The 10,652-nt window shown below is 46.8% G+C and overlaps 1 non-coding gene across 1 annotated transcript; it reads left to right on the top strand.

Annotated features, from left to right (window-relative positions):
• Positions 1-715: 715 nt before the first annotated feature.
• On the top strand, positions 716-819 carry LOC144322833 (U6 spliceosomal RNA). The gene has a single exon (XR_013388450.1). It is a non-coding gene; the product is annotated as a U6 spliceosomal RNA (small nuclear RNA).
• Positions 820-10,652: the final 9,833 nt, after the last annotated feature.

The raw sequence follows: 10,652 nt of genomic DNA, 5'->3' as shown, positions 1-10,652 counted from the left end.
CCCCAGGATCAAGACCTGAGCTGAGGCAGACATTTAATGACTGAGCCACCCAGGCGCCCCCACTGTGCCTCCTTTCTAGGGCAAAATTATAAGTGTCTTGTATGCCTATGTCAATGAAGTTTTGTTTGATTAAATCACACTTTAAAAGCTTAACCAAGGCGCTTTAGGCTGTAGGATCTTGGGTGGCCCAGTCTACCCCAATAAGGAAGGGTCATCCATCAATGGCTGTGCAACCACCACCCACCTGGTCTGAGGCTTTTCAAGCTTGAAACTCTCCTTGCTGCTTGCATGACAGTAGTTTTCTGACTTCTGAACATATCTACATAAACTGAGTCGAGGACACAGTGCATGAAGTTGACAAATGCCTCCTCGCTGGCTCACAGAGGAATGGGGAACAGATTGCAAACTGTAGAACTATAAAATTACATAGACTTTGTAACAAATAAAGGCATAAATAAAATTACAGACTTTCTGAGCAGAAAAGTGTCTTCAAGACCATTCGACTCCAGGAGAAAATGGAGGCCCACCTAAAAAACTAGGCTTGCCCAAGGTCACATCAAGTCCAGATCAGAACACCAACCACTGAGTACCTCAGTCTCAGTTAATAGCCCAGCGGCAGACGTCTGTATCCTGAGAACCCAAGGGAAGCTTAGGTGGGAAATAAAGAATTTAAAACACACCACGCAAAAAGGATGGTTTTAAAAGGAAAGTTCTGGTGCTCACTTCAGCAGCCCAGAGACTAAAATTGGAACAACACAGGGAAGATTAGCATTGCCCCCTACGGATGGCATGCAAATTCATGAAGTGTCCCATATAACTAAAAAAAAAAAAAAGAAAAAAAAAAGAGAGGGAATAAAAAACATTCTAAATTCAGTGTAACACTGTGAGCTGATGTCCAAAAAAGTATTCCATTGTTCTCTATAGTTCTTCTGTTAGTGTTGTGCTGACCAGCCAGCTAAGACAGGTACTATGATACTTAGCACTGTACCCTTCTATGGAGAACACAGGAGCCATTCCATAAAAGTGTTACTATATAATTCTGGCTTTGTTCTGCTTTTTTCTCTTCCCATGCAATTCCATTCAAACACATGCAATCTGCTCAAAGACCTACTTGACCAGCCACTGGTGCAAAGGGCAAGGGAACCAAAAATGAACAAGCATATATAAATATACAAGTCTGCGGATATTTTTTTCCTGGTACAATGGCTCCATAGGGGGGTAGAAAGTGTAGCTTAAGTGAAAAGCAGCATCCTAGCCAGTAAAAATTATTTACCTCTCTTAGAAAGTGATTGGATAGTTCTCTGACAGACTCAACCACATTAACTACAACGACATATACCATTTTTTTCCCCTACAATTTTCTTGATTGCTTATTATTTTAGATACATCCAACTTGTTTATCAGGTGCATGTTAAAGCATGTTAAAACGTGTTATTCAGGTTCAGCGTGGAGGTTTCAGCCTTATTCAACAGAATATTTCAAAGTTGTGTTGGAATTAATGATTCAGGCAAAATGAAGCTTAATCTGCAAACCAAGACACCTTCATATGGTTTAGAGATTGTATATCTGGACCAGGGGGACAACCTGATTTTGTTTCAAGGACAATTAACTTTATAGCTAGGGAGCATAACTGACATCTAAGGCTCTTTTGGTGCCAAAGATTGTAGACACAGAGGAGGCTTTGCCTAAGGGATTCTTTGCATTAAAGACTTTGTTAGGCAAAAGTCACTCTGGCTTGGGAGTCTGATTTGCAATTTGTGCCTTTGTAAAAGGATTAGACGATCCCTATTGTTTAATGTTTGGATCTCAATTTGCATTTGGAAATGGACGACCTCTTCCAGGTTTAGAGTTCTTTATTTTCATTTTCTCCTGCTGATACACAATCGATACTGTACGTTAAAAAAAAAAAAACAAAAGTGATAGAATGGGTTGGCCGAATGTTTGCACTGATTAAAGGGAGTGTGATAGATTGATTTTCTGTATGAACCGTGGAGTCTTCTCGGGCCCTGACAATACTGATTGAGTAATCTCTTTAGGAACTGAGAAATAATTCACAGGTATAGGTACGCACACATTTCATTTATTTCCTTAATCAGAATACACGGGCACTTTGTTTAAAAACAACCAAAAAAGAAAGCATTACAGTGGTCCAATCAGACACTCGGTCTACAAAAGGAAATGACAAGAAAAAAAATCCTCCGACCGCCTCAGGACACATTTGAACACTTCTGTCCAACGTCTTCCTTTATAAATAAAGGTTTGAGAAAAATTATTTTAGGATTGCGATAACAATACTCTCAGCTGTACACAATATTTAACTACCTGTCCCTTGGTAAACAACTTTTAACTAATATTTGCTTTGACAGTATTCCCAGATTGGCAACCTAAAACCTAGAATAGAAACTGCGTGAGGAGGGACGATTTCTTAGGTTGTGGGCTTAGGACGTGTGGTTTATTTGTTTGTTTGTTTTCTTTTCAACTCTTCAGTTTCTTGCTCCTTTATCATCATTGACCACAGGAAAGCATTTCTTGTGCGTCAGGATGAATGTGCTTGGCATTTGGAGTTGCTGGTTGAATGAGCTGGAGGTTGATGGAAAGTATGCGCATTCATCGAACACCTATGACATGTCCAGAATTTTGCTAGGTGTTTAAGAATTTATTATCATACCCATTTTGTAGCGGAGAAGATTGAAACCCAGAGGAGTCAAGTGACTTGTCCAACATCACACACCCTCTCCTGTGATCAGAACTCTGGTCTACCTGGCTCCTATCCCCAGGCTCTCTCGGCCACATCAAAATTGCCTCCCAGATAAAGTAAAGCTAATTTCATTTGGAGGATTATCTGCTCCTCACCTCCTTGGGATGTGCTTATTTTTTAATCTAAACAGGGGATATGTTTGGTGCACTGGAAGCTCCATGGACAAGACTGACCTTACCCATTGCTCTTGCTAATAGAAGCAAGTAATCTTATCTGTCATTCTATTAAAAATACACCACATTCTTCTATGCTCCAGTTTGGGAAATGACTCAAGAAAGGACAATCTGCTTCTGCATCACAGCATCCCCACTGCCTCTATAAAATCATCAAGAGTAAATAAGCCATTGCTTTTCTTCTCAAATATTTCATTCACTGATTCCAAAGCCCTTTATACATGTAATCAGTTAGAACAGAGACTAGCAGCCCTCTTGATAGCCCAGCCTAGTGGAGGTGAGCCTAAGAAAGTGTCTGTTGCCGAAGATCACACGTTCTGAAGCCCCCTTCATTGGAGAAGTTAGCTGAAAGGAGTGGCCCGTTGGCATGCTGTGCTTTGAGCCCACGTCCTCAGTTCTGTCCCATGGGAGACACTCCCTCTTTGCCATCTTCCAAAGTGCTCTGCCAACATTCTCCTGATGCTCCCAATATCTGAAGATAATCCCTTTTCCCCTAAACGGGATCTCAACCTAAAATAGATCTGAGTGTATGCCACAGGGTATGAACAAATGACTCAGAGAGCCATTTCAGAAGCAGGGAAGACTCTTTAGAACACAGGAGCCCAGTCTGGAAGCTAGCTAGTACTCAAGGAACAAGCGAATGACAGCTGGAAAGAAGTTCCAGAATGTGTCACCTGAAGGATCCTCTGCACAAGGGAGGCGGCTGAGGCCTAAGCACCCCATACTTATGTCACTGCAGGAACTCATTCTAGCCCGACTTCTCCAGGTCCTCATCCCCAGCCTGCACATGAAACCGTAAAGTGGCCATAAATTCATAGACAAGATCTAGGGATCCCCTAACCTGGCAAATGGACAGATTTTTAATGTGTGGATGTGATTCAGCAACGGGGATGTCAGAAGGGAAATGAGTCTCTCCTAGAAAATGTGTTGAGCTGGCACATTTTCTACATTCAGGGGTTTTGTTTTGTCGCTGGTTGTTTCCCCTGTTGTTCATTCATATCATCTGACTTTGGTTTGTATTCAATTCTTTGTGTCCAACAGTAGGGCAATGGTTAAGTGAGTCCTAGTACATCCTTAGAATGGACTACCATGCTCCATTAAAACTATCTGGTAAATAATAAGAGCTAACATTTATTGAGGTTTGCTACATGCTGTTCCTATACTCAGCATTTGACATACACTTTTCTCATTTAGTTCCCACAATAGCCCTGTGAAGTAGGCGATAGTATTCCCCTCACTTTAAGGCGGAGGAAACTAAGGCAAAGAGAACTTAGAATCACATAACCACTGAGCAGCGAGGCTTGGAATTACACCCAATTCTACAGAGCCCCATGTTCTTGAGTCATGGATTATTATTCTACACACAAAAAGACTGTTCTGAAATTAAAGAGACATGGAAACACCATGTATATATAGTCAGGCCCAACTTGGTAAAGCATTCGTGTGTGTGTGTGTGTGTGTGTGGGGGGGGTATATTTCCATTGAGAAAACTTTAGAAGGACCATTCAAACATCAATTGCTTGGAGCAGCCTTCCCTGACCATACTGAAAGCCATCCCACCCTGCCTCTGCTGCTCTCTATCTCATTCACATGCTTGATTTACTCCTCATGGGACTTATCATTACTTGAGATGTACACATATGCTGCATCCATTTATTGTTTAGCTCCCTGCTAGAATGAGGGGTAGGACAACTTTTGGTAAAATGCCTGGCAATGTTGCAGGTACTCAATAAATATTTGTTGACTTGCATAAATGCACCAAACCCTTAATGTTGGTGGTTTCTTCCTCTCACTGTCAAAGAGGAACACTTTAGATTTTTTTTTCTTTAAGTAGGCTCCACACCCAATGTGGGGCTTGAACTCATGACCCCGAGATCAGGAGTTCCATGCTCTACCAACTGAGCTAGCCTGGCGCCCCAGAACCACTTTGGTTCTTGATACTTAGATGGATTAATTAGAGGGTTTGTTTTGTTTTGTTCCGTTTCCTTTAAATCTTCTGAGGCAAAAAAGAAAAAAAATTCATTCCACTTAGTGATCAAAAAGATAAATCGGTCTTCAAAATGTAAAAAGTTGATCTCCCCCATAGGGGAAGGTTCTTTAAATTGCAGAAGAGGAGGCCATTGGAAATCTCCTTAGATAAACCTGCTTTGAGTCAAAAGAGACTCATTAATGTTTCAACTGCTAATCCATTTAGTGTCCTATTCATTTAGATGGCTTTTCTGAGCACCCCCCTGGTGGTTTTAGAAAGATAAACCTTCCAGTCACCGGGCTCAATTGGGCAAAAGCAAAGGACAATTGACTGCAGATGAAGGGATTGACTCGGTTTTTGAGATGAATGGATAGCTGCCTATCTGGCCAATGTGAAAATGAAAGAACACTTGGAATGAACAGATAGCAGTTGGTTATGTGTTATCCCAATTAGAAGCTCTCCTTTCTCCTCTAAAAAAGATTAGGCCCCCTGTGAATAGGAATCTTGTCTTTAAGTCCCATGGCTTTGACCTTCCTTTGTACTGTCCTACTCACTTGAAACCGAGCGTGGCAGTTGTTTGAGGTTTTGCACTCTCAGCCACGTCCTTCAGAAAGGCAACTCTTGCCCCATCAGCAGCCCCTCAAACCATCTAGAAGTCAGGAGAAAAATATCCTTGCATTCCATGCTGAGGAGGGGGCTGCTTTGGCCAGCTTCCCTCTCCCTTCCCCAAACAGAACCAAGCTCCTATATAAAATTCATAAATTCTTGGCAGGAAAGAAATCCTCCCATTGGAAGGAACAGATGTTCTACGAGTAACTTTTGCCATTATACTCTGTTCTAATATCGTAGTTTTAAAGTGTGGGGGGATGTTAACTTTTTTTAAAATGTCAACATGTTCTGGGCAGCTTTTCCATCTCCATCTGTGGCATACACATCACCAATCCTCCTGCCGCCCCTTTTTAAATTTCCAGAGACTAGTTGGGAATTGGAAAGATATTTAAAAAGCTGAAAGCGGAAAATTCACTTGAACAAGTATGCTAATGTATAACCTAATGCAGAAAGTAACATGATGTTTCCCTCCCAGTTGTAAATCTCGGACACTTTCTTTCCCTCGTCTTCTTAGAACTTGGGAGGGGTCTAGGAGACTTTCGGTTTTTATTTTTATTTTTCTAGGAGACTTTTAACAAGGTAATTATGGCCAATTAACATTCGGGGGTTATTACTGGTAACAGGGTTCCAGGGGAGCGACCTATTCATAAAATTCCCTCTCTAAAGGGAGCCTCCGTCGGGCTCCCAATTCGGGAGGCTACTAGGCCGTTTGCACTTCGTTATCACCTCGTTAAACTGCCCACCTAGAATGCCAGGGTCCCAGGTGGCCGCGGGGAGGGGTCAAGGTCAGCGGAGGATGCCTCCTAACTCGCCTGGCGCCCGGCTGCTCCGAGGTGGGGGGCTCTGTCCTGGGCCCGCGATGCCTGCTGGCAGGGATTTCGGGGAGGCCCGGGGCGCCCGCGGGCTGGGGCCGACCCCACGCGCTCCGGCCGCCTCTGGGTTCAAAGTCGGGATTCGGTGAGCGGGCTGCGGGGGGCGGACCCGCAGCAGGACACGGGGGCCACGGGCGCGGTGGGTGCGGCCGCCGCGGACACACGTCCAAGTGCGCGGGGTCCCCCCCATCCGCGCGGTGGGAGCCCGACGAGTCCACGTCCGCAGGCGCCCCGCAGGCCCCGCGCGGGGGACCGGCCCCGCGAGCGCTCGGGCCCAGGTGCAGGGGCGGGGCGGGGCGGGGGCACCCGGGAGGCGGGGGGCGAGCGGGGAGCGCGGCGGGGAGCGCGGGGACACCCGGGCCGGGGAGCGGGGGGGCCGGGGAGCCGGGGAGCGCGGTCTGCAGTGCCCCCCGCCGGACGCCGCGCGCAGGACGCTCCGGGCCAGGCTCCAGGGCCGCGGAGTCGGAGGTCGGGAGCGCCGCCTCCCTTCGGTTAGTGGGGGGACCCCGGCCGGGACCTACGAAATGGAGCCCGTGCGCGCGGGGCCCGCGCCGGTGCTTAGGGACTCAGTACGCGGCAGCGTCCTCCTCCTCCTCCGCCCGCGCCCCGCCCGCGCCCGCGCCCCCGCCCCCCCCTCCTCCTCCAACTCCTCTTCCTTCAACTCCTTCCCCTTCTCCCTCCTCCTCCTCCCCTCGACCTCCCCTCCTCCTTCTCCTCCTCCTCCCCTTCCAACTCTTCCCCATCTTCCTCCTCCTCATCTTCCTCCTCCTCCAACTCCTCTTCCTCCTCCCCCTCCTCCTCCCGCCTCCTCCTCCTCCTCCTCCTCATCTTCCTCCTCCTCCTCCCCACCCTATCCCCTCCTCCTCCCTCCTCCTTCCCCCCTCCTCCTCCTCATCTTCCTCCTCTTCCAACTCCTCCTCCTCCCCCCTCTTTCTCCTTCTCCTCCTCCCCCTCCTCTTCCTCCTCCTCATCCTCCTCCTCCTCCCCCTCCACCTCCTCATCTTCTCTTCCAACTCCTCCTCCTCCCTCCTCCTCCTCCTTCCCCTTCTCCTCCTCCAACTCCTCTTCCTCCTCCAACTCCTCCTCCTCCCCTCGCCCTCCCCCTCCTCCTCCCCTCCTCCTCCTCCCCCCTCCTCCTCCTCATCTTCCTCCTCTTCCAACTCCTCCTCCTCCCTCCTCCTCCTCCAACTCCTCTTCCTCCTCCAACTCCTCTTCCTCCCCTCGCCTTCCCCCTCCTCCTCCCTTCCTCCTCCTCCTCCCCCTCCTCCTCCAACTCCTCCCCTCCTCCTCCTCCAACTCCTCCTCCCCTTCCTCCCCTCCTCCTCCTCTTCTGGCTGGGCCTGGGATGGGGGCTCGCTGATGTTGCCTCTTCTCCGGTAGGTTTGGGCAAGGACAGGGAGGGATGCTTCTCTCCCCTCTGAAGGGGAGAAGGAACCTGAGCGCCCGGCTGGGATCCAGCCTTCCTAGGCCGCAAGCTCCGCCTGTAACTGTAAACTCAGAGTCCCTTCTTGGAACTTAATATCCTCATTGCAAAATAGGAATAATCGTACCCAACTCACAGAGTTGCTGTGAGATAAGAAATGCAGAATTCCTGGCACATGGTTGATGCTCAGGGCAAACCTCACTTGGAGCTGGCAGCCGCAGATCCCAGAACACCTGTGCCTGCAGAACCTGGTAGGTCCCTATAGACGCAGGCAGTCAACACACCCAAGTTCTCTTTTCTTACAACACATAGTAGGTGCTCAGTCAGTCAATATGCCCTTTATTGAGCACTTACTATGTACCTGTCTGACCCAGCCAGCTTGGGCTGCAGGAGACTTTAATTGCGGGGATCCCTCTACTTCATCTCGTCTGGAAACTCCTTCCAAAGACACCTCACATCCTTTTTTGGAAATTAGTAGTGTGAGAAATAAGAATGCACACTCCTGACCGTGGAGTAATAAATAGAGTGTACAGTCAGAGGACCCGGCTGTCGGGGGCACCCCTACCAGTTCCCGGCTGTCTTCATCTTGCAACTTCCTTGAGCCTCAGTTACCTTATCTTTAAAAACTGAGGCAACAACACCTTCTGGAATGGACCAGTGTGAGGATGAACAGATACATGTGTATGAAAGCACTAAACACATCATAGGTGTTCCGCAAATACTAATTTCTTATTGGTTTCAAGCACCAAGCAGGTGCCCAATGAATACTCGTTGGATTGAACTGGGCTTCCCTCTTGGCAGAGTTCTGGAAGGGGAAAGCTTTCCTTCCTTGTCCTCCACTTTGTCAAATGTCATGCCCTGTGATTTGCCTTTCCAGCCTGCTTTCTAGAGTTTGGCTCCTTGCATGTAGGAAGAGTGATGGATCTTTCCAGAGTTCAATGCCTGGGATTGCCTCTCGCAAGCCTGTTCTGAAAATTTATCGTGTCCCATTTTCCTAATGGGAAAAAACCAAAAACACAGCATCCAATCTTTACAGGGGCCCTGGCAGTCACATTGCACTATTGTGTCTCTTGTATTATTTCATCTTTAGCACAGTTCATTTTCCAGATGGACCCCATGGAGGCAGAATGAAGGACACAGAGCTCATTTCCACAGCACAGAGCTACCTCTTGGTCCTGCCGCATCTCTGCGCTGCTCTCCTAGGTTGTGACATGGGGCTGCTCGCTGGCCATCTGAGCAAGCATTCTTAGAGGCTCTTTAGAAATGATTGGATACGGGGTGCCTGGCGGGCACAGTCAGTAGAGCATGTGACTCTTGACGTTAGGGTTGAGTTTCAAGCCCCACATTGAGTGCAGAGCCTACTTTAAAAAAAATAGAAATGATAGGACGTGAACTTTCCCAATACATAGCGCGAAGCAAATTAAAGTTTTCCTATATTGTGACAAGGTGTGTGAAAGCTGTTACTTTATCCAAACCATTCCTGATGGGGACCTTTGTTTAAAGGCTGTCCTGGTGGCTTGGGAACAGTGTCTTTGGCTCTCTGACTCACAGAAAACAAAAATAAGTTACTATCAGGTGATGGTCATACTTAGAAGCCAAACTAAAAATGAGAACGTTTGTCATCCTCGAGAGTAGGGCAGTTGGCTGGCACTACTAAGTGCCAGGCTGCTCAAAATGTAAGTTTTTCTTTGTGTCATACTTTTTTTTTTTTTTACAAAATCTATTTACTGAGCATCTGTTAATTAATTAGAGGGTGCCAATTTCTATGCTGGGCAGCACACAAAGGGCTGTTATGTGGGCTCAGTGTTTCAATGTGGTAGGAGAGGTGCATGTAGTAAGCGACCCAGTAGTCACCTCTCTGCAAAACAGGGATAATCACAGCAACCATTCGATGGGGGCTTCTGGGGTCAGCCCACCAAAGGCATGAGTGAGAAGCAGTTGCTGAGGGCCCACCCCCAGGCAAGCTCTCATATAGTTTTGTTAGCCTCATTTTCAGACAGAGAAACTGAGGCTCTGAGAGCAGAGGAGATTTGCTGGTTCACAGTAGAGTCAGGCTTCACATTCAGGGATCCAATTCAAAGCAATTTCCTATGTCTTCTTCTAGCCCAGGGCAAGTCATTGCCACTTTTAAAAAGCCTTGTCTTTAACTGGTCTCTCTGTACAGTGGGAATTAAAGTTTGCTGAGCTGTATACTGGCCCTTTGGCTTCTGAGCTAAACCATGTCCAATGCCACCCCATCTCCTCCGTGTTTCAGTGTTCCGTAGAGTTCTACTGGAAGAGGAGTATGACTTCCGGTCTCTGTTGGTTTTTTTTTTTTTTTGGTGCTGAAACCCGGGATCGAACCATCGGTCTCTGTTTTTATGCTGGAAGTTGAATGAAACAATATCCCTTACTCGCTCCCAAAAGGATTCATTTTATTGAGCAAATAAATACACCGGGTATCCCAAGCTCTTTGGGGACAAAACAAGTTTGTTGTTGTTGTTTCTTATTCAGTTTTATTGAGATACAATTGTGCACCCAAAACTGCATATATTTAATATATAAAATTTGATGAGTTTGGTCATATGCATACACCCATGATTCCATCACCACAGTCAAGGTAATACACATATCCATCACCTTCAGAAGTTTCCTCGGGCCCGTTTGTGTGTGTATGTGTGTGTGTAGTTTTTGTGACAAGAATAGTTAACATGGGATCTACACTGTTCACAAATGTTTAAGTGCACAACACCATATATATTTTTTTATAAATTTATTTTTTATTGGTGTTCAATTTGTCAACATATAGAATAACACCCAGTGCTCATCCCGTCAAGTGCCCACCTCAGTGCCCATCACCCAGTCACCC

This window comes from Canis aureus, chromosome 10 (genome assembly GCF_053574225.1).
Source record: "Canis aureus isolate CA01 chromosome 10, VMU_Caureus_v.1.0, whole genome shotgun sequence".
In the NCBI taxonomy this organism is placed as follows: Eukaryota; Metazoa; Chordata; class Mammalia; order Carnivora; family Canidae; genus Canis; species Canis aureus.
Note: the sequence above shows the minus strand (reverse complement) of the source record. Positions and strands in the feature narration are given on the sequence as shown.